Raw genomic sequence first — 25,582 nt, 5'->3', positions numbered from 1 at the left:
GAAAGATCTGTGAGGCATCCATTGTCTTTATGTTACTCAGGTATGCTATGATTACGAGAAAATAAAATCTCTCAAGCTACACTTAGTAAATGAGACATAATGTGGAAAACCAAGAGAACATCATGAACTCCAAATGGAAGGAGGCTGCATTGAACCAAAACTGATTCTGTAATGAGGGGCTGTTGTGTTGTTCAAGACCAAGGATGCTAATCTCCTGATTTCTTTCCTTCTGGGACCACATGACTCTTTAACCATGTGAACATCTATTTCATGCCTCTGTTTAAAAGCTGGTTTTACTGCATTCATATGGTCCTTTATAGCTGCCCAGAAATATGCCCCAAGCGTCCATAATCCATGACTGGCACCTACTACTAACTTAATGTGGTTTCTAGGTACTGCTTTTACATTCTCAAGAAAATGAATATGGTTATCTCAGATTATGTCATGTCCACACTTCAGGTTTTGCAGTTTAGTCAAGGAACTGAGATTTCAGCTTATAACAGGAATGTTTCAATATCCACTTAGTGAAAGGTTGGTATCAGACTCTCCAAGAAGAGGTGTAGAAGAGAAATCAATGGCAAATTGAACATTTCTACTTTAATGTGCAAATAATTCTTTTAAAACAAAAGGCAGATTAGCCTAATTCTACCACTAAAAGTTAAATTGAAATATTTAATATTTCTTTCAATAATCTTCAAAATAAATTCACTTGAGTAGATACCATAGAATGTATAAATTTAGTAAAATTAATCTATGTTTATTTTTTCCCCGTATTACTGTGAGATTTCTAAAATATGGGAGTTGTTGATAACAGCTTTGTTACATATAATATAGATAACCCAGACAATTTCCTATTAAATCTGATATTATTTCCACTCTTAGTTACATAAAAGTATAGCAATAGAAAATTATGCTTTAACAAAGACAATGTAAAAGTTTTGAAATATATTTTGAATTCTCTTGACACCATTTGTATGGACAAAGAAGTTGCTATAGGATTTGGACCATTTTATAATCCATATGAGGTTTCAGAACTTGCATATATACAAATATTCATCAGTTGCATAGAGATCATTTAGAGCCAACAATAACTTTGTTATTTATTAAAAGCAAGTCACCCTGTTAATGGTGAAATGTTTTGTGCTAAAAGCAGGAATAGTTATTTTTACTAGATTTGTTAAGGCTTAAAGAATACAGGAATGGTTCTTGGCAAGGAAAATTTATAGCACTCAAAATATTCCTAAAACCAAACATTGTTATCATGCTTTCTAAAAGGACAAGGATACTGATCAGACAGCACCATACATGTAAATGAACTATCTGTTAAGTAAAGTGAACAGGAACTATTTTGTGTTGTTACAATCAGGTTCTGTCTTAGAAATGATAAATTATTAATAATGCCCATTAACCAACAGGCACATTAAAGTACTGAAATTTCTATACTATTATCTACTGATTACTTCTACTAAATTCAATCTCTAACATTCTTCATTAACTAAATAGTTGTCCTAATAGTCTACTTTCTAAAACACTCCGTTGCAGGAAAGAGGAAAGGAAAAATGAACTAACCATCACTGTGCACCTATTGAAATAAAGCAAAAACATTGCATAAATAAGTACATTTAATCCTTACAACAACACACTGTAGATCACAGTGGGCCCTTGAACAAAACAGGTTTGAACTGGCCAGGCCTACTTATATGGGGTTTTATTTTCACTAAATACATACTGCAGTACTCCACGAGCCATGACAGGTTGAATCTGCAAATTCAGAACTTCGGATACAGAGGGCCAGCTCTAGTTATCCTGGGATTTTTCCACTTCTTGGAGGGTCAGTGCGCCAATGTCTGGAATTGTTTTAATGGTCAACTATATTATGTTACTTACAGAATAAAAAAAATGACCAACAGCAAAAGCAAATAGGTAAGGTCTGCATATCTACAAAGTCCTTTTTTTTTTTTTTTTTTTTTGGTCTTTTTGCTATTTCATGGGCCACTTTCGCGGCATATGGAGGTTCCCAGGCTAGGGGTCGAATCGGAGCTATAGCTGCCAGCCTACGCCAGAGCCACAGCAACATAGGATCCAAGCCGCGTCTGCAACCTACACCACAGCTCATGGCACTGCCGGATCATTAACCCGATGAGCAAGGGCAGGGATCGAACCCGCAACCTCATGGTTCCTAGTCGGATTCGTTAACCACTGCGCCACGACGGGAACTCCTACAAAGTCATTTTTTTAAACTCCCTATATGCTATGTCAATGATTTCTCATTTCTTATTATATCAAGTTGAATCTGCTCAGCCTGGCTTTCACAATCACCCATTATCTGGTGTCTTCTTGGTTAATTACCCTTTCTCATTGCTCTTCAATATGAAGCTTCTTTTTCTCTCATCAATCTGCTTCTGCCTCCAGGTTTTATTTTATCCATTCTGGAGCTAGAAGGCTCAATCCCACTTATATATCAATCCAAATCCTAAATACTCCATGACAATCCCTACCTTTATTATAAGTAACATTTCCTGCTTCTTTCTGTTTTGCCCTTATTGTCTGCTTTCCCATATCTCTCTTCTTTCACTGTGGTCCAGCAAATACCTCTCCAGCTTATCAGCCTGTCTTCTTCTCTAGCATCTTCTGTAGCATATACATGTTACTCTATCTCCCACTACCTGGTTTGAAAGTAGGCAGATTTTCTACCAGATCCTTTATATACTACATAATTAGTAACCATAAGACCATACTGTATATTTCGTGACCATATAGTGTACAAGGACGGATATAGACATGTATACAATCCAATAGGACTGATGTAATAAATATTTTAATTCTCTGGAGAAACAAAATATTTTATGTACATGAAATATATTTAAAATCCAACATGAAAGCAGATTTTTATCTAAATGTAAAAATACAAAGGAGACCTTTTTTGTTTTCCTTCTTATACACACACACACACACACACACACACAATTATGCTACTTTATATCATAATGAATAGTAGAAAGGAAAGAAGAAGGAAAAGAGAGATTTTGTACCTAGAAGAGTACATATCCTTTGATAACTTTCTTTTTTCCTACCACTTCTGGTATCGTGATCTATCTTCTTGTTATATATGAATGACATCAATTCGAGGTTCTGAGAATGATATATTCAATTAAACCAAAAATCTTGCAGGATAATTTGAGGGAGCTAATGATTTTTAACACTCATGGTCAGTAATAGTAATCCTCCAAAAAAATCAGAGTCTAGGATCTCATGATTCTGCTGCCAAATATAAGAATCATCAAATGCTTTGTGGTTTCAGACACCATTTTTTTTTCCCAGTGAATTACTACTTACATGGGGCAGTGTAATTCATGTTTTCCTATATTTAGCTGCATTCCAAAGCATTTCATAAGCATTTCCCTGAGCTCATTTTCCCATCCTCAGTCTGATGGCATGAGGCAAGAGGGGAATTTTGATGAGCGTACTAATATTTTGTATCGTGGAATGTAGATTACGGGTATTTTCATAGAGAGGTGAAAAGGCACTGGGAATGGTGGGAATGAAAATGATTTCTTTTGGGAATCCTCAGTGTTGCTGATCATGTTCCTGCATTGAATTTGTGATTTGTGAATGGGAAGAAGGGCTTCTGTATTGACATGCTTTTCCCCTTCCATTTTTTGTTTTATCTGACCCTATAAGCATGAATATATGCTATTTTATCTTCCCATTCATGAGAGGCTGCTTTCCATATGTGACAGCAAGAACTGCACTGTGAAAGATGATAAAGGTCACTAAAAGAAAGAAGGGAAAGAGGAAGAAATAATTGCTATTTCTTCATAATTAATCTCATTTCCCCCCATGATTAGGACAGAAAATATTCCTTAGATACTTGACCCCCAAACCATTAAACTTGGGGTCCACAACCTCAAGAAGGGAACCTAGCTTTCCTGAGGTCTACCTTCCACCTTTTTGAGAGTTTGCATAAATATGTGTCATCATCACTCGTGGGGTGTTTTGAGAGATGGGCAGTGGCACCCACCAGCCTCAGACCAATGAAGGTACTTAACTGTGGAAAGGGTGGATGCTTCACCCTTTCCTTCTTTTGCAAAGAATTCTTACCTCTTGTAGTTGTATGTATCCAGTTTTTATTTTTTCTTTCTCTCTTTAGGTTTTTGTAACAGTATGTTTGTAGATCAAAATTAATCTTTAGGAGTTCCCATCGTGGCTCAGGGGTTAACGAATCCGACTAGGAACCATGAGGTTGCGGGTTCAGTCCCTGCCCTTGCTCAGTGGGTTAACGATCCGGTGTTGCCCGTGAGCTGTGGTGTAGGTCGCAGACGCAGCGCGGATCCCGCGTTGCTGGTGCTCCAGCGCAGGCCGGCGGCTGCAGCTCCGATTGGACCCCTAGCCTGGGAACCTCCATATGCCGCGGGAGCGGCCCAAGAAAAGGCGAAAAGGCAAAATGCCAAAAAAAAAAAAAAATTCTCTAATGCTCCATGTGAAATCATTTCATTGAAACAGGCCAAAACCAGAATTAATCAGCTTCAGTTAGAAATTTGATTCCAAATGCCAATATTTTATACACTTATTATTCTAATATCATTTAGATGTAGTAGATATATGACTACTATTCCGTTACTATTCCGTTATTTATCTTTTCCAGTAGAATTTTTGATGGATCTCAAGGCCTTTAAGGTATTTATATAATTTCTATTTTTTCCAAATAATCACCTTTTAACTGAATTAAAAACTCTGTAGAGTGAAGCCATGTCTTACCATCATTAAACTGCCCTTGTATAAATTAATATTCATTTTAAAATTTTGTTTTGTTTTTACATCAGAAGATGTTAATACATTTTTGTTGAATGAACGAATGAATGAATGATGAACTAGTTCTGAGTAGGAATGCTCAATTAATAAGCAACTTTTTTACCCTTTAAAAAAACTCTGGTGATAATCTTTTATTCAAAAATTTCTTCATATATGAATCATATTTCATGAGTGACTGACACGCCCAGGCACATACTAAATGTTTCAGGTAACATAAGACTCTATTAGACTCAACCCTTGTCTTCCATCAGCTTTCAATCTAGTTGTGAGTTCCTGGGAAATACTTCAATTTTGACACTAGAGAAGTCTCATGCCAGAAATTTCTGCCAGTGCCAATTAAAGATATTTTTCCTCAAGTTTCCTGAGGCCAAAGTATACAAGGTCTGCAAATTACCTGACTACAGAAATGAGATCTAGTATAAGTATGGCAAAGAAATCCCAAAATTACCAACCAAGGCATTTTTTAAAATCTAACATCTCTCTCTAGTGGCTCCTGGAGGAATCCAAAAGTCAGGATTGAAAAAAGCAGCATTCTTCACCTGTTTCCATAAATTTCCTTGTCAGAGATGCTTAACCTTAGCTTTCCAGACAGCCAATGTGCCTGGACTAGAAAAGCAGAAGTGATATCAAAGATCTTCTCAAAGTCCAAGAAGTTTTGCTTTCATACACAGGAGCTTCAGTATAACCGAAGATATACAGATTTTCATTTTCTAAAAAAAAAAAATATGGCTTTGTTTCTAATGCTAACCAGTGAAAAGTTACTGACAGTGTCAGGAGCCTGGAACTTACTGGATCAATGCAAAAGGGCTTCTGGCTTCTCAGGCAGATGAGGATCAGAAGAAGCTGAGCCATGGAAGCCCACCAAAACCACGAAACATTAACACTGCTGCTCTGCTTCCATCCCTGCTACAGAAGCCATGTGAACCATTTTTTATACAGTTCTCAACTTGTGGTAAGGAATTAAGCCCAAAACATTTTATTAAACCATGCATTTTGATTTACTAAACATTCAAGAATGCACTTTCTTTTCTTCCTTCTATAGATTTGTGTCATAATTTTATTTTTAAAAATTCATGACTTTGTCTCTAAATGCTCATTTGCAGAAATGGTTACATGTGTTCATACATTCTCAGTCCTTTCTTTAGTTCTCTGAAGATTGCAGCACATTGAAGGAGGAAGAAAGTGGTGTGAACACCAAACCAAACCAAGCAATTGCCGGCATCTAACAAGCTCTGCTGCTGGGGCCTCGTAAAGATAAATACTCATCCATCCAGCGCCTTCATTTCTGTAATGTCTCACTGTCCAACTTAATAAATGCTTTCTTGCTGGTTTTTTGGCATCTCTCTGAATAAGGAATGTAAACTGAAAGGCCTAGGAGACTAAAACTGGCACAAAACTCTATGATGAATAATATCAGGAGACACACAGACTAGCTCAGTAGTCCCATAAGCAGTGCCACAGTCTCTACTGGAGGACAGATGGATTTGCTGCCTGGGATGGGGCTATTATATAATTTCCAGATACATGAAAAAGTAAGAGAAAAAAATAAGGACAAAACCAGGACCAATTTTGTGCAAATGGAAGATAAGTATAAAACAAGATACTTATAAAAAGGATATTAAAGATAATTTAAAGCTTAACAAACAGAACCATTGGCATATATTTAATATTTAGATATTGAAAAAGGAAAACATAATGTGGGTTTTCCTAAGAACAGTTCAAACTTTTGGAAGAAACTTCCAGCAAAATGAGATTAAAACTAGTTTTTAGTTATCACTATATTTACACTATGTTATAAACTATTACTGTTTAAAAGCTGAAAAAAGCCCCTAGAAAATTATGTTTATTTTTCTCAAGTCGAATACCACTGGGAAAAAAAAAAAAAAACCCTTCTAGGAGTTCCCTTGTGGGACAGTGGGTTAAGGATCCAGTGCTGTTACTGCAGCAACTTGGGTTGCTGTTGTGGTGGGTTCAGTCCCTGACCTGGGAAATTCCATAAGCCAAAAAAGAAAAACAAAAACAAAAACAAAAACAACCTTCCACCATCTTGGTTCTGAAGAGTGTGACAAGACTTTAGTTCAAACCCAAAAAAGCCCTTAGTTATATGTATTTAAAGTTTCTTTTATCTTTTCACATATTAGAGAGTTTTTTGCAAGCTGTCCTGTTCAAACCTTTGATTAGAATATAGATATCATGTGTCCAGATACTCTGAGATGAGTATCTGTTTATTCAGACCCACCCAGTGAGTGGATAGTTTTTAAGACATGTATCAAAAAATTCATAGTTATTGGAGTTCTCTTGCAGCACAGCAGATTAAGAATCCATAGTTGTCATTGTAGCAGTTTGGGTCACTGCTGTGGCACAGGTTTGCTCCCTGGCCCAGGAACTTCAGCATGCTGTGGGCGTGGCCAAAAAAACCCCATAGTTATTAAAGTAATACATTTTAATAGCCATGTATGTAAATAATATCAACAAGGGAAAAGTATGAGAATTGTATCCTTTTTACCATTATTAAGAAAAAACGTTTTGGAACTAGCACAACCCAATGCATATATAGAGTAGCCCTCATCTCCATTAGGAATATAGTCAGTGCAGCTGTGAAATAAGCACAAAGTTGGGACAATATTTGGAACACACTCAATGCCTGCTTGTTGAAAGACAGGTATATGTGATTTTATGCAATTCTGCTTCTTTCCCAGTTACTTTTTTTTGCTTTAACATGGCATTTTATTTATCTATTCTGCTGTGTAACAAATTACCCTCAAACTTAGTAGCTTAAAACAACAAACACACATTATCTCATAATTCTAATGAGTAAGGAATCAAGCCATGGCTTTATTGGGTATCTCTGGCTCAGCCTCTTTCATAAGCTACAGTCAAAGTGCTGGCTGGGACCATAGTCATTTCAAGGGTCCCTGGAGAAAAGAATCTGCTTTCGAGCTCATTCACATGATGGTTGGCTAATCTCAAGTCCTTGCTGGGTCTTCATTGAGACATCAGCTCCTTGCCAGCCATGTGGGGCTTTCCACAGGGCAGCTCACAATAGGACAATTGGCTTTACTTGGAGTGAGTGATTGAATAAGCAAGAGAAAGAGTATCCCAGATGGCAGATGTTGTCTCTTTATTACCTAAAGTTGGAAGTAAATTTATATCACTTTTGTCATTTTCTACTTATTTCAAGGCTCAGTCCACACCCAAGAGGAGGAAGTTAAACATGGATACAAATATCAGGAAGCAGAAAATCTTTGGGGAGCATCTTAGAGAATGCCCACCACATCTTGTGAGGTAACATGACATGTAGGGAAACCTGACATGGACTCTGGGGATAGGCTCCCAGACTTAAGGTGGATGTGGGCTCTACACCTTACTAGCTGCATGAATTTGGGCAAGTCTCCAATATCTATCGTAAAGCTGAGTTAATGAGTGCTAAGATACTCTACCATACCTCATTCATCATACATAAAATGGGCACAATTATCCATAATGGTAAGGACTGTATTTAGGATTAAATAGTGTAACTTTGTGCTTAACATGTAGGAGGCATACAGCAGGTATTTCCCTGTTCCTAGTAGAAGTAACAGGTTTATTTGCAAATTCAGAAAAACAACTGTCCACAGTGACTGTCCCATGAACTTCCTAGGTTCAGGATTGGTGCCTTCTTGCAGAATAACCAACATATTTATATCTTCAGAATTCAGTAAAAGAGGTGGTTATTTTGGACCACTTTCTGTCAGAGGCAGAATATTATGACCCAACTGAAAGGAGATATTTTTTCTAAGTTTTTTTTTTCTCTTCCTGGTACTTGAGTTCAGCCAAGATACAGCAATTCCTCATTATCCCCAGTTAATAGTTAGACCTCTAAATGGTCTACTTTGTACTTAGCACTGACAGCACAACTGGAGTGTTTTGATAATTTTTAGATGTTATGTTTTAGAAGGAGCATGGACAATTGGGAACATGTCCAGAAAGAATGATCAGATTGATGAGTGGATTCTAAAATCAACCACTTGTCATATTAAAGATGAACTACCAAAAAGAGAATATTTAATTTAGGAAAAGAAAGACTGTTGAGGTATATGATAACCACCTTCAAATATTCTAAACTGTTACATGAAAGAGAGATTATACATATATTTTACTGTTTTGAAAGCTGTAGCTGGGACAAATGTGTTGAGGAAGATTCCAGGTCATTATAGAGAAAATTTTCAGAGAGGGGTAGAGTGGACAGAGCTGAATTTGAATCATAGTTCTGTCTCCTAATACCTGACCTTAAGAAGTTCACTAGACTTGGTTTCTGAATCTGTAAATTTACAATAACAATTATGTGTTATGGATCTAACATTTGCCATGCACTGAATGGGTTGGTTTGTATATGGCATTAATAGTGCTAAGGATGGTTATTATTATTATTTTTTATAAATAATGGGGGGCTTTATAGCCATAAGTTTCAATCCTTTGCTGAAGCGTTTCTCTTCAATATTTTTGTTGTCACCTGAAATAAGCCAGTGCAGAGTATCTGTTTCTAAGTGAAGTGAAGCCTATGTTAGTGATCAAACCTGCTAATCTCTCACTTTTATTTGGTTCATAGTCTATTCAAAGTAGAAATTGAAAATGAATATCTGGAGTGGGCTTTTAAAGTCCTAAGACAATGAGATAATATGATTTATAGAATTCATCTCTTTATCTTCACAAATACTTTTGGCTAATTGAAAGACCAAGGGAAAAATATGTCATTATATAGATGTTGAAACAATAACAGATGTTGGTTTTTTATGGCCAATATTAGAAAACTATGAGAACTTGTCTTTGGTAGAGTCTGAAAATGTCACCTGACCTCTGAATATCAAAATTTTTTCCTAGGAAATGAGGAAATTGCAATAGATTATTTCTTTTAGTTTCATATATCTGAAGATCTATATAGACTGAAAATTACTACATAAATTGGGTATTTCAAATTAATAGACATTCATAATTTTACATCTTATGTCACATATAAATTAGGTAAATGAAGTGTCATCACCTTTTATATTTATTTATAAGTGTTTTCCTTACATTCCTCATGTTGCACAGATTTCTTCCATTGGGACGAGTGGAAAACAACATATATATGAATTTGCAAATACAGGGACTTTGGCCATAAACACGACTACAAAATTTAAAATATTAAAAAATTATAGAATATTTTTATCTTAACATAGATATTAATTTTTATTTCTATTTACAAAAGAGAACTAGGTAGAGCTAAATAAATAAAAGGAAAATAAAGAGAAAAAAGGATTATAGAAAGCATGATAAAACATAGAAGGTAAAGAGATATAACCCATTTATAACTGGAATACTCAATAAAGAAAACTGAAATTTAGGAGGAGAACCCATGATTATAATTACATCAACATAATTTTTTTAAGAAATAATAATTCAACCTAAATATTTAAAATGCACAATGCATGTGAAGGAAAATAAAAGATACAGAATGGTCAATACTAAGACATTATTGGACTTTAAAGAGAAAGAAAGAATTCTTTATGCAACAGTAAGAAAAATAAAAATCACCCCTAATAGGGAAATCATCAGACTGGCCCAGATTTCCCCCACCACAACATTCAATGCTGTTCATTTGAATAAAATCTTAGAAATTCAATAAAATAAAATGTTGCCTAAGGATTTCATATCCAGTCAAACTATCCTTCAAGAAGTAAAAAAAAAAAAAACAAAAAAAAAAACAGCAAAAACAAAACAAAACAAACATACAATTATATATATGCAAAATTTCTCTGGATTATTTTTAAGGAAAGTGCTAGAGGGCAAAGCTCATCCCACCACATGATGAACAAAGAAATGACAGCAAAAAAATCCATGTAAGTACTATACATAGGTAACTGCTGAACTACAGCTAAAATATATTTTTTTTACAATACTTCTTTTGTAGTAAGCACTGTTCTAAATTCTTAATATATATTAACCACAGGTATCAGGATGACAGATGAAAACATAAATATGATATGCTTTCACAATTTACACATAAGCCTCACAATTTAAAAGTGGGGCTTAGAGAAAGTGAGATTTACTTCATGTAAATATTGAGGAGCAAATGGCTTCATTTCAAATTGGAATATCAAGTAAACAGAAGTATAAGTTGATTTAACCATATAAAAGTAAACACTGAGGAAGGTAATTTTATTGAGTAAATTTTAATGATGGAATTCAATTCAATGGAGAGGGTAAGTAAAAGGAATAGAATAATGTTATAATGATTGTGCGAGAAGTATAATAGACACAATTTTTTTTAAATACAGGGATGAATATGATACAAAGTTATAAAAATAATCCATATAATAAAAAATGTAAAAAAGTGTTTAATAATTACAAATATACACACCACTCTGGAAAAAAAGACTACATTCTGAAAGACCTTTTAAAAACTATAAAACAGAAAAAAACAGCACATAGAACTAAGTCAGACATATATTCATATTATTAAATATAAATGATTTAATAGAAAAGACAAAGATTTATTTTTAAAAAAAAGATTTTTAGATTGGTTTCCAAAGCAAAACCTTACTCTATGCTGTGTATATGAGGCACACCTAAATCCTAACAGAAATGTAAATAAAATGTATACTAGTAGACAACATATATCAGGCAAATGCAAACAAACAAAAGCAAGGATTTTGTGCTGTCAGAAATGGGAGTATAAGAATTCCTATTGTGGATCAGCAGGTTAAGAACCCAATGCAGTGTCCAAGAGGATGCAAGTTTGATCCCTGGCCTTGCTCAGTAGGTTAAGGATCCAGCATTGCCACAAGCTATGGTATAGTTCACAAGCATGGCTGGGATACAGTGTTCCTGTGGATGTGATGTAGACTGATCTGATGTCAAATCTACAGCTCTGATTCAACCCCTTGCCCAGGAACTTTCATATGCTCTAGGTGCAGCCTTAACAAGAAAAGAGAAAAAAAAAAGAAAGAAAAAAAGAAATGGCAGTGTAGCTTGTTGCAAAACAACATTTGCTTTGAGCATAAATGTAAAAGCAAGAATCACATACACACACATGTACCTGATCTATTTGGAAATACTGGAAAGAATTAAGATTTCAGTAGGGTCAAAGTTACCAGTGGTAAAGACAGAAAAAAATTTAGCACTAACTTTCCTCTTAACATTTGTTAGTTAGTGAGCTGCATCTGAGAGGCAGAGAAATTGAGCAGCCTCCAGCAGTCCTTTTAGAATGTGGGGAAAAATTGCACTTTGAGACCTTCCAAAGAGAAGGATCTGACATATAATCCCAGTTCCTAATGGACTATACTTTAGAAGTACTTGGCCAACCCTCCTAAAGAATAAGGCCCAATTTAGAAAAGATTTAATTCCTGATTGGATTAAAGTTATCTGCCTTCAACCTGTTTGCCTAAAACAAAACGAATCCTCTCTTGAGGAAGATAACATAATCTAGAACTTCAAATTATCTTTAAAATTTTTAAGTTGTCTTTCATTTAGTCAAAATATTATGAGGCAGAAATGGAGACAGAAAATATGATGAAAGAACAAAGAGGAAAAATAGCCAATAGAAACAGAACCACAGGAGATAAAGATATCGGAGTTATCAGATCTGAGTAAGAATTGATTGTTCTTGGACTTCTGAGTAGGATCTAAGAGTTTACGTCAAGTCTATACTCTCAGAGTTCATAGCAAGGAAAAAAGATAAATTACCAAAAAAAAAAACAAAACAAAACAAAATAAAAAAACTTTTGAAAATGCATCATGGAATTACGGAAGCTATGAGGACTAAATGGTTCTAAGTTATAAGGAGAGAAAAAACTGACAGAGGTGAGTAGATAAATAGCAGCTGATTTTTTATATGAGGGAATTTGCCAATTCTTGGTGTGAGCTAAAGTTTGTGGTTTGGCTCAGACAGAAAGCAAGTTAAAAGAAGGAGAAACTAGTGTAGCCTTTTGAAGTCACTTGGGGATAGAAAGACAAAATTGAAGGTTTGAAGTCCACAGATACATAACCATTTTCCACAAAAGACATTTACTATATTCTAAGACTATGTAACAGGCCAAACTCTAAACTAAAAATCTTTTGAAATTCGAAGTGAAATCTATTGCAGTCTCATAGGATTTAGGAAACAAAGCCTTGAAAACAGAAAAGGCAAGAAACAAAAGCTCTAGAGAGTGTGGTGTATTGACATTGAGAATTTACAGCCCCTTCTTACTAACCAATTCTGAGTATAACAAAAAGTTGAGAAAGTTGAGAAACCAGACCCCTAACAGATTAGATGAATATGTTTGAGGAGTAGCGTATATATAGTCTCAAACAAACAAACAAAAAAACTCCCCACATATTCTTCTGTAGATACAAAGGGAAAAGTATATTTATACAGTGAAAAATATCTGACAGGCTCCATCTTAACAAAATGACTAAAATTAACATCAGCCGTGACAGGGCAAATGAATGTTGTGTATCTCTTCTTCTTCATCTTTTTTTTTTTTTTTTTTTATGGGCACACCTGCAGCATATGCAAGTTCCTAGGCTAGGGGTAGAATCCAAGCTGTGGCTTATGCCACCAGATCAGAGCTGTTATTGTGGCATATTAAGAAGGACATAACATCATTTATGTAGTATTCCTGCCAGGATAGTCATAATCTGAACCTAATCACAAAAAAATTATCAGACAATCCAAACTGAGGGACTTTCTGCAAAACATCTTGCATGTATTCTTTAAAATTCCCTTTGTGATAGACAAAGTGTTTTGTCACTCCTAGCCTGCTGAGAGTGATGTTCTTGGCTAGGAATGTCTGGGCTCTCACCCGGACCCTGTTTTTATTGCAGTAAGTCCCACAGACATTACCCCCCTGCACCACCAGGGCCAGTGTTATGGCTGGACTGGACCTTGTGGTTCTTATGATAACCGCAGAAGAATGGTTCTTTAAAGAACAAGCATTATAACTCATAGGTCCTGGCGGGTACATGGCTCATCTGAGCACCACACAGATAGGTCATGTGTGGAGACAAGGGGAGGAACTTGGACCCGGGTTCAAGAATGGAACGTCTGTATTACGGTTGTAAGAATGGAACGTATTACGGTTGTAAGAATGGAACGTCTAGGGTTTCATGGTTTACTCTCGATTGGTGAATTTAGAACATAAGAGTGAAAATTAGACAAAGGGAGGGAAAAGTGAGATTGCTTTAAATTCTCAGTGATCTATCTTACCGAGGGCTTTAAAGAAGGGGAAGTTCATGTTTGGGAGCAACCTGGTTCCTTACCTAGTCATGTTGCTGGCATCTGTATCACAGAGCTGGCAATAGTTTATTCAAGATGGGTTTCTTTGAAAGATGCCTCAGCCATCAAATCTTAATGTTCAGGCATTTACGCCACAAAAAGAAAGACTGAGAACATCTAGATTAAAGGAAATTAAAGACAAATAGCAAGTTAACACATGCATGATTCTGCATTGGATACCTGATCAGAAAAAAATATGCTGTAAAGAACAACATTGAGACAATAGGTAAAATAGATGTATATTATTGTTTAATTTTCTAAACTTAATAGTGTCATGTTTTATGTAAGAAAACGTCCTTTTTCTTAGGAAATGTGCACTGAAGTATTTTTGGGTAAATATTCATGATATCTGACACTCGCAGCTGTTTCCACTGATACTTTACGTGTGTAGAGAGAAGAAGGTGCGGCAAAATAACATTAATCATGGTCACTGTAGATGAGTGTACATAAGAGTTCATTGTATTATTGAACTTTTTTTGTAGGTTTAAATATTTTTTAATAAAAACTCTGGAGAGCTGTGTTGTAAGAATCAAAGCAAATGGATGTAGCCTTAGTCGTCGTATTTAGGTAAGACTATGCCTATTTTGGTAACCCAGTTCATCACTGCACAGCATGATTTTCTATTAGACCTGCACTATAAGAAATCTTAAAAGAAATCTTCAGGCAGCAGGAATATGATACTCAATCAAAGTTTGAATCTAGGAGTTCCTGTTGTGGCTCAGTGGTAATGAATCCGCCTAGTATCCATGAGGATGTGGGTTTGACCCCTGGCCTCTCTCAGTGGGTTGAAGATCCAGCATGGCAGAGAGCTGTGGTGTAGGTTGCAGATGTGGCTTGGATCTGGCGTTGCTTTAGCTGTGGTGTAGGCCAGCAGCTGCAGCTCCAATTCAACCCCTAGCCTGGGAACTTCCATATGCCACGGGTGCAACCCTAAAAAAAAAGACCAAAAAAAAAAAAAAAATTGAATCTACAGAAAGAAATAAAGAATGCTAGAAGTGGAAGAAAGGATGGTAAAAAATAATTTTTTCCTTCCTTTTAATTGCTTTAAAACTTAACTGATTTTCTAAAATAGAAGTTGGCAACTTTTTCTGTAGAGGATCAGATAGTAAATACTTTTCAGCTTTGTGGGCCAAATGGACTTTTTTGCAGTTACTCAACTTCGCCTTTATAGTGCTAAAACAGCCATAAACAACATTTAACAAATAGGTAGGGTTGTGTTCCAATAAAACTTCACCCTTTTGTCAACACAGTCTATATTTTTGTCATATTGATCTCTTAGTGGCTTCTTTAAGTTGTTATTCTCATATGTGTTGGCTCTTGCTGTTCTCTTTTTCTGTCACACTTTATCTGCCAAATCTATATTCATTCTATGTTTATTTTCTTATTTTATTAAATCTTTGTTTTCAGGACCCAGTTCAGGTATCACCTATTTTAAGGATTCTTATTTAAAATGTTTATTTCTAACAGACAGAATAGGTTTTCCTATGTGTATGATTCCATAGGAATTTGTACCTCTTGACTATACCGCTACAATAATTTGTTGACTGTTGGAAGATATTTAATATCCCTAAATCTTAGTTTTCTCATCTGTAAGATAATAACAGTACATATAATACATGGTTTGTTGTGACAATGCCTATGAAGTATTTAACATACAGACTGGTCCATAGAAAGCATTTAAACCATGAAAAATGTTGTATAATAATATTGTTATGATGATTATTATTCCTTTGTCATGCTACTTAGTGATGAATAATATTGACTAAGAGTAAATTATATTTTGTTTTGTAATACTTTTATAAAATATGCTTGGTTAGAGATTGTGTAAGGGAAAGTTATAATAATGTGATTAGATATATTTGGATTTTTGTGTTATTTTAATAGCAATAAGATGTACTAAATCAGAAGAACATGTCTTATTCAATAAGATATATGATGATGCAGGTAAGATAAGGAAAGATAAATGCTATCGTCCCTGTAATTTCTCAAACACCGAAGTAAAGTAAGCCAAGAACATAGTTGAAAGGAGACCAAATGAAACAGGCTCCAAATGAGCTCTTCTGCTACAAGACCTGATTGCACTGGACACGGGGCCCTGTTCACACTGAGGAGCCCAGAAATTAGTGATGGAACAGCTTGACTAATACCATTTCAAGAGGGCAACCAGATTAAAATTTGCAAGGGATATTGAATAGTGGTGAAGAGAGTAGGGTGGTGAATCAAAGTGAACAACAAAGGGCACACTTGAAAATAGCTTGGGTGTAGCATGTGTCTATATTTTCTTTCAATGGTAATTTTTTTTTGGCTGCTCCAGTGTCATGAGGAAGTTCCCTGGGCCAGGGATTTAACCTGTATCACAGCAGTGATCCAAGCCCTGGCAGTGACAGCACTGGATCCTTAATCTGCTACACCCCCAGGGAACTCTATTGTTGGTATTTTTGAGACCACCATAAATAAAGTGAATATGGAGACACATGTTTACCTCATCTCTTAGTTGTTCTGCTTAATAGTGAAAAATAAATCCCTGATTAAAAAATGACAGACAGGGAATCATACATAAATTAACTTGGTTAAAATCTCCAGAGAGGATTAAACCTGCCCCAAGGATACAGAGTACAGAGTTAATATTCTTTATCTTTTATTGAAATTATATGTGTCTCAATTTTTTGTCAAAGTAATCCATGCAAATAATTAGTACCAAAGGAGTTTATTGAAACCAATATCCTCTGTACTGCCCTCCCCATAGACTACCTAAAAGGAGCAATAATTCTTTTAGTTATATCTTTTGATATTAGCCTTCATTTCTCTATCTTTCAAAACCTAAATAACATAACTATACTTCTTTCCCTTGATTAATCAATTCTAACATCTGAAATACATTTCTTATTATTTTGCAAAAGAATCATAATTATTAGTTAATAAACAGTTTCATTACCATGAATATGTAAATTAATAGTATATTATGATTGAATTTTTTCTTTTGCAACCTCTTTTCTCTGAAGTTAATAATTGCCTCATTTTCTACTTACATAACTTCTATTCATAAATGTTTCCACATACTGTCTCATTCATTATCTTGTAGAACCAAGTGTTGCCATGGTAAAATGTCATTCTGATATCACCTTCATATAAAACACAGTATTCTGGGGCGTTCCCAGTTGTGGTGCAGCAGAAATGAATTTGACTAGTATCCATGATGATGTGGGTTTGATCCCTAGCCTCACTCAATGGGTTGGGGATCTGGTGTTGCCATGAGTTGTGGTGTAGGTCACAGATGTGACTTAGATCCTGTGTTGCTGTGGCTGTGACATAGAACAGCAGCTGTAGCTTCAGTTTGACCCCTAGCCTGGGAACTTTCATATGCTGGGGATGCAGCCCTAAAAAGCAGGAAAAAAAACAACAGGAAAAAAAACAACGAAACAACAACACTCATTCTGTCTAGAAGTTATTGGATCTTCTCTTTGTCATTGGTGCTGCAATACTGCATAGTAATGTGCATCAGTGTGGTACTTTTTTTGCCACTTACTGGATCAAGTCATTAGCATTTGGGTAATCACTTTAAACCTTCATATATGGATTTTTTTCTATATATTTGATAATTTCCTTCCTTATGTTTTCTCTTTTTACTTTTCAAAACAGCTAACCTTACAGTGGACATCCTGGATTGATTTTTTTTTAATATTTTATCATTTTAGTTTAATTTCCTAGCTCTTTGCTTTGTTTTCTGGAATATGTGGTTAATTTTATTTTTGACCCTTGTACTAAAGTTTAAAACATAGTTGTCTAGCATACTTTAAATTTGATCATGTTTCCTTTTTTCAGCTATTGTATTGGTGCTTTATACTCCCTTATTATTCTAAGGATATTGATCACATTTTTTTTTTGTTTTTGAACTTTTTATTTTCTGCATTATTTCTGCTTACTTCTAGGTCATTTCTTTCTTTTCTTTTTATATTTATCTTTCATATTATAGACTTCCTATAGATATCTGCAAATCCATACTTTTCCATGTTTATTTAAGAATGAGATACTTAAGAGACTTTTACTTCTGGCCATAATGGAATAGTTGGGACCAGACTTATCTTCCCACCTTAACAAGCAAGACAAATGGGACAGATATAATACAGTGCTTCTCAAATATTGTACAGCAATACAGATTCCATGTATATCTCAGTTTACTGCACACAGTGTTTCCAGGGTGTAATGCAAGTAGTGGTAACCCAAGGAGAACTCAGGGGTCTCAATGAATTGAGGAGACAGAGTTTGTAAAGGCAGATCAAGGTGGCTGACAACTGTAGGATAAAATACTGAGTGGGGAGTAGGTGGCGAGTATGTAGGGAGAGAGAGAGAGAGAGTGAGAGAGTGGGAGAACTCCAGGGAATTGCAGAGGGATCCCCTTGAATATTTCGCTGAGTACTGTTTTGTTAACGTGAAGAGGAAACTATTCAGTTCATACAAAGAATGGTCTGAAAGAAGTAAAACAGTCCTCAACCATGTACAAGGGTAGGAATTTTTTCTATGCCCATTCATTAAAGTGAAAAGACTTCCTGATACACAAGCTACCAGTTAGAATCCTTGGATGAATTTTACCACACAAGTGGGATTGAATTAGCTGTAGAATAAGGCTATCCTACATCTGAATTAACAAAGCTTGAAAATAAGCCTCCAAAGAAGCAGTCTTATTCCAAATAATTTAACTGCATTCTATAACAAAGATTAATCAAAAATTGTCAGAAATGCTAAGTTGGATAGTATTTCACTATTTGCCCACAGAAATTGATATAATAATAATAATTTAGAAATTCAGGAAGGATATTGAAGATTTGAACAATACTGTCAACCAACCTGACCTAGCTAGCATGTATAGGACATAACCCCAACAAAAGCAAAGTACACATTTTTTGCAAGTGCACATGAAATGTTTTCAATATAGGTAATATACTAAGCAATAAAAAAAATGTGGTACTAAAAAGCAGAGATATAAATGGTCAATAAAGATATGAAAATATGTTCAGTATTATTAGAAATCAGGCGAAAGAATATTAAAACCACAGTGCATTATTAGTTCACACACATGAGAACTGCAATTCTGAAGACACCAAATGACAGTGAGAATGTAGAGAAATGAGAACTAATATCGTTACTGGTAGAAGAGAAATTTGATATAAATGTTTTATAAAGCTGTTTAGTGATATTTGGATACATATTCTCTAAAATCCTAAAATTATAATCTTAGTTATACATAAGACTTTAATATAAATTACAAGGAAATGTGTTCAAGGATGTTAATTGCATCATGGTGTGTAATAACAAAAATAGAAATAGTTTAAATAGTTTAATAATTTTAATAGTTTTTCCTATTAAAAGGAAACTAAATAAATCAATGGTGTTATAATCATTCAATGGAATATGGTGATGACTAAAAATGAAGCAACAAAAATCAATATGGCTGAATCTATCAAACAAAATATTAAGATATAATCTATTTGTGAAAGCATACATAGAGTTTAGTACTATTATTAAAATGTTTAAGAATCGAGGGAGTAGCATGCATGACAGCATGAGGAATTCAATAGACCAACCCCCAGGGACACTGATAGGATTTATTAGAAAACAAAACGATCATTTACATCTTCTGAAAATGGTCCTAAGAGCTTACAGCAAATGAAGAAACATCTTTTCAAGGCAATCTACAAACATTTGGTAAGAAAGAGTCTGTGGTATTTGATCTCTTCCTCCCCTATTTCAATTCAGAGAGGTAGAAACTCCATTCTAGACCTGCACAGCCAAGAACACAGGGCTCCCTCTCCCACTAGCTTCCAACTGGAGGACTTTCTTCCCAGGAGGGGCAAGACATCAGCATATGCCATCCTGTTTCTAAGGCTAAATTCCAGGTCAGTGTGGTCAAGAGATGAAGGCTCCTTTCTTCTGTTGAGCCCCCAGTCATAAAACAGTGGGCCAAAAAGCACTGATAATACTGGAGCCCCAATCACCCTTGCCTTGGCTAATAAGGTGATGATTTCATTCTGAGAGAGGCAAGCCAAGAATACAGGCTGCTCAACACCCAGCATCTCCAAGTTCTTATTTCCTAACAGGATATATCATGCAAAGAGAAGTGTGCTGTTGTCCCTACCTCCAGAGGCCTGGCTCAGAAATTTTGCCTGGAGGGAGAAGAAGAAGCAGGATGTAGTTCACATCTCTTCACAAATAAACTGACTTCATTTGCAACAGAGCATGGAGAAGTTCAAGACTAAGGGTGCTCTAATAAACAACAATGGTTGGGGTGAAAGTCAATTGGGAGGAGACTCATAGACTCAATGAAGATACAGCCTAGGCTATAGGCTGGCTAGTTTTCTGGAAAAAAAAAAAAAAAAAAAAAAACTAGGGAAAGAGACAACTGAGAGGAGTCTTCCTGGAGTTAGAACAAATCTCAAACACTGACTGACTTTGGAAACTTCTCCTTCAAAGGAGCACACATTTGATTGGAATAGTATGTAGAGCAATTTACACCCAAGGGCATTGTTGAAAATGATAGAGCATTCAGCCAACAGTTAGTTGAGCTAAACATCTGGATGCAGCCAGGGAAAAAGAGAAGAACTCTGAAAAAAAGCACTATCATTTAAGGGTGACGTTGGACATACCCAAAACTGTGCTTTCCTCAGGAGCAACAACAGAAGCTTGACACAGCAAAGGAAAAAATAGACTTCATTAAAATAGTACAGTGAGTCATTAACAAATAAAAAAACCAAATATTAACAACAAGCAAAAAGGGGTGAAATGACAGCATCCAGAATTGCTAAAATGTATTGTCTATAGTGTCTAGCTTCCAACAAAAAATTTACACAGCAAAAAAAAAATTTTTTGACAAAGCAAATATAACTGAAAAAGACTTCAGAGTGTAGAATTACAAATATACTCAAAGAACTAAAAGAAAATTGTAATTAAAAAAGTAAAGAAAGACATGTTTACAATCAAATAGAAAATATCAATAAAGAGAAATTGTAAAAACATGAACCAAATGGAAATTGAAAAATACAAACAACTGGATTGAGTAATTCACTAGGAGAGCTTAAAAGTAGCTTTGAAATGGCAGAATAAAGAATTTCTGAACTTGAATATAGATTGATTGAGAAAAAGAACAGAAAGGAAAAAATAATGAAGAAAAATAAACAGCATCAGAGAAATGTGGGTTATCACTAGCCACATCAGCACAGGTATAATGGGAGTACCTGAAGAAGAGGAAGATGAGAAGAAACAGAAAAAAAATATTTGATGAAATAATGGCTGAAATCTTTCCAAATTTGTCAAAAACAAAACAAAACAAAACAAAACTAACCTACACATCCTAGAACTTGTTGAACTCCAAATAGGATGAATTCAAAGAGGTTCACAAACACATCATGGTAAAAATGCTGAAAGTCAAAGGTCAAAGGCAGGGAGAAAAATCTTGAGAGCACGTGAAAAATTTCACCTCACTCAAGAGGTGAACCCTAATAAGATAATCAGCTGACTTTTCAGCAGAAATGATAGAGGATAGAAGGCACTGATACCTAAAGGGTTCAGGGTTTCTTACTGATGTTATGAAAATGTACTCTGTCTGTGGTGATGACTATATAGATCTGTGAATATACTAAAACCATTAAATTGTACACTTTAAGTGGCTGAATTACATGACATGTGAATTGTATCTCAACAACTATTTTCAAGAAATAATAGAGGGGGTACAGAGAAACAAATGAGCTAAATAGGAAAGTTCAAAAATAGGACACCACTAAATAAACCACAATTCAGAATATTATTTTGGCCAGAACTAAGAAGTCTTTCATAATTCTTCTGTGAGAAAAAATGAGAAATCAGTATCGGAACCCTATTGTATAAAATACCTAAGCCATGTGTGTATTTTAATTTATCAAAGTTAAAGAGTTTAGCAATAAATAAATTTAAAAGTACAAAGACAAGACAATATTTCTTAGATATATTTATGTATAGAGTAAAAGTAAAAGAAAATTTGAGGATCATAGTTTACAGTGAATAAGAATTTCCATTCCCAGGCTTTAAGGTTTCAAGTTTAGGGACCTCCAGAGTAATAATGACTGCTTGCTTTTCTCTACCTGCCCACACATTTTCCCCAAAGGGAACAGGAGTTCGTGTTCTGATTAGTGATTTGAGAAGAAAAAGTTGTGCTAGCTCTGCTCAGTCTCTCTCTCCATTATGAGGTAAGTTCGGTGGAACAGGCTCTGTTTTTGTCAGAAGTTCCAGTCAAGGGAGTGATCTATAGTGGTGGCCTTTTCATCTGATTCTGACTTCTGTGTTTGCTTTTACTTGGTTCTGCACTCACCTGGGGGAAAGGATATTGCTTATTGGGCGTTTTGAAAACTCTACTCATAACTTGAATGCATTCAGCTCAGTATTATACATATCAAGGCTTATTAGGTCATTCTTAATATATTTTTGCTTGTCTGAAATAAGCTGTAATAAATTTTTTAAGTGTAAATTAAATTTTTTTAAGTATAAATACATTTTTTTAAAGTGTAACTGGACTTACAACCTGGAGTACTGTTACAGAAGGAGAAAATTGGAGAACTTAAGTAGATCTTTAAAACTCAATATTTCTGCTTGCAAGCTTTTTTCTGAAAAAAAATTCATGAATCTATAACATAGCAAGCCACAGTTTGCAAAAGCTTGAATAGTAGTCTATTTCTATGTAAACATTTATAGAAACAATTGAGCAGTAAAGAATTTTAAGCCCACGTGGTGACAATGCCCTAACTTTGTGTATTGAAACTAAACCAAAAACCTCTGTATTTATTCTACTTGAAGTTTCATATATTGTCACATGCCACAAATTAGAAAGCTCTTTAAAATAATTGCCAATTAGTATGTTTAAGATTATTTTTTCATTGTGAGAAAGCCTGCTGAGGATATTTATGTACCCTTGCTCTGACATGAAGAACAAAGACGATGGAGAGAAGCAGTGAAAAACATGCAGTACTGCCAACATTTTGTATGTGTCAGTGCTTCTCAGGCTGACTTTGGAAAGGCTAGCTGTTAAATTTTAAACATTGCTAAAATGTTCATTTTTTTAAACATTTATTTTGTACATTTTCAATTTATCACTTTAGATTTAAAAAATACAGTTAAAATTAATTCCCCTAAAACCAAAAAGAAAATGTACAGATACAAGCCCAAATCTGTTTTCACTGAATTCAATAAACACCCAATTATTCCATCAAATGGTATAAACCTTTCTAAATCCTTACTCTCACATTCCATGCTTACCTCATGGACAGGTAAAATTGTGGGCCCTCACTGGCCTGTGGACCACTGATCTAAGTGAGTCTTTACTCCTTTCCTACATCCATCCTTGCCTTGATGGTCATACACAGTCTGCTTACTCTTGAGTTTTACCTGTTATGACCTTCGTGTTTCTTCCTTTAAGGTATTTCAGCCCAGTTTTCCAATTCTAAGGTGTTATTCTCCAAATCTTTCTTTTCTTTTCTTTCTCTGTCTCTCCTATCTTAATATGTTGATCTTCACATGAGATTTCAAAGGAAAATGGCACTTCTTCCCTCTTCTTCTCTTGATGGACCACTGAGCATCCCTGATATCAAACTGATTCAACATGTAAGATTCACAGGCGATATGTTTTCTTCCACTTCTACCTCTCTCTCTCTTTCCATCTCTCCTTTCCTTAATAAATAGTAGTTTTGTGTCTACTTTATTCCAGGAACCTATCCACTGATAAGACACTTCAGGTTCCTATCCTTATGATGCTCACTCTGTACTAGGAAAGCACTTACTGAGTAAATAGATAAGTTCTACAAAGGAGAAACAGAAGTTCCGTTGACAGCATGCTCCCTTGGCATACCCAGTGAGACCTGCTGACCTACATAATTCTAGAAGACAAAAGGTTATAACTTTTTTTAAAAAAATTAGTTATGTTTAAATGTACCACCTTTTGAGGAGGGCACACCCACAGCATGCGGAAGTTCCTGGGCCAGGGATCAAACCCAGGCCACAGCAGTGACCCAAGCCACAGCAGTGACAATGCTGGATCCTTAACAGCTAGGCCACCAGGGAATGCCTACATGTGCCATTTAAAAATGAAACATACCTTCAGAATGATATCTTTAATTTTAAAAGTCTGAAATGAATGATTGCTTTTTAATTTTTTAATTTTTTAATTACTTAATGAATTTTATTATAGGTGTACAACAATTATCACAACCAAATTTTATAGCATTTCCATCCCAAACCCTCAGTGCATCCCCCCACCCCCCAACCTGTTTCATTTGGAAACCATAAGTTTTTCAAAGTCTGTGGGTTAGTATCTGTTCTGCTAAGAAGTTCATTGTGTCCTTTTTTTAGATTCCACATGTAAGTGATAGTATTTGATGTTGCTGTCTCATTGTCTGACTGACTTCACTTAGCATGATAATTTCTAGGTCTGTCCATGTTGCTGCAAATACCATTACTTCTTTCTTTTTAATGGCTGAGTAATATTCCATTGTGTATATGCACCACATCTTTATTCACTCCTCTGTCGATGGACATTTAGGTTGTTTCCATGTCTTGGCTATTGCATATACTGCTTCAGTGAACATTGGAGTACATGTGCCTTTGCAAATCATGGTTTTCTGTGGATAGATGCCCAGGAGTGGGATTGCTGGATCAAATGGTAGTTCTATTTTCAGTTTTCTGAGGTATCACCATACTGTTTTCCACAGTGGTTGCACCAATTTACATTCCCACCAACAGAGCATGAGGGTTCCTTTTTCTCCACAACCTCTCCAGCACTTATTATTTGTAGACTTTTTGATGATGGCTATTCTGGTCGGTGTAAGGTGGTACCTCATAGAGGTTTTGATTTGCATTTCTCTAATAATGAGTGATGTTAAACATCTTTTCATGTATTTTTTGGCCATCTTTTATGTCTTTGGAGAATTGTCTGTTGAGATCTTCTGCCCATTTTTTGATGGCGTTGTTTGCAAATGAAGCAATTGACAAGGGATTAATCTCCAAAATTTATAAATGCCTCCTACAGCTCAATATCAAAAAAAACAAATATTTTCTCCCATTCTGTGGGTTCTATTCATTTTGTTTAGGGTTTCCTTTGCTGTGCAGAAACTTTTAAGTTTAATTAAGTCCCATTTGTTTATTTTTGTTTTTATTGTCATTACCCTAAGAGGTAGATCTGAGAAGATGTTGCTGTTGTTTATGTCGGAGGGCATTTGACCTATGTTTTCCTTTAAGAGTTTTATAGTATCTGGTCTTATACTTAGGTCTTTAATCCATCTTGAGTTTATTTTTGTGTATGGTGTTAGAAAGTGTTCTAATTTCATTCTTTTCCATGTGGCTGTCCAGTTTTCCCAGCACCATTTATTGAACGGGCTGTCTTTTCTCCATTGAATATTCTTGCCTCCTTTGTCATAGATTAGTTGGCTGTAGGCATGTGGGTTTAATTCTGGGCTTTCTATCCTATTCCACTGATCT

The 25,582-nt window shown here is 35.2% G+C and overlaps 1 protein-coding gene across 3 annotated transcripts in view; it reads left to right on the top strand.

Moving 5' to 3' along the window:
* CENPW (centromere protein W) overlaps positions 1-25,582 on the top strand; it is a 290,297-nt gene that overhangs the window by 227,096 nt on the left and 37,619 nt on the right. The window contains exon 4 of one of the 3 annotated variants that reach the window (XM_013992577.2): positions 5,946-6,142. The exons of the other annotated variants lie outside the window; for them this stretch is intronic. The gene's annotated coding sequence lies outside the window, so the exon portion shown is untranslated. Of the gene's footprint in view, positions 1-5,945; positions 6,143-25,582 lie in introns of those variants that run through there. 3 annotated transcript variants of the gene reach the window in all.

The sequence above is a fragment of the Sus scrofa genome, chromosome 1 (assembly GCF_000003025.6).
Source record: "Sus scrofa isolate TJ Tabasco breed Duroc chromosome 1, Sscrofa11.1, whole genome shotgun sequence".
Classification (NCBI taxonomy): domain Eukaryota; kingdom Metazoa; phylum Chordata; class Mammalia; order Artiodactyla; family Suidae; genus Sus; species Sus scrofa.
The sequence above is the reverse complement of the archived record's forward strand: the minus strand, read 5'-3'. Positions and strand labels throughout refer to the sequence as shown.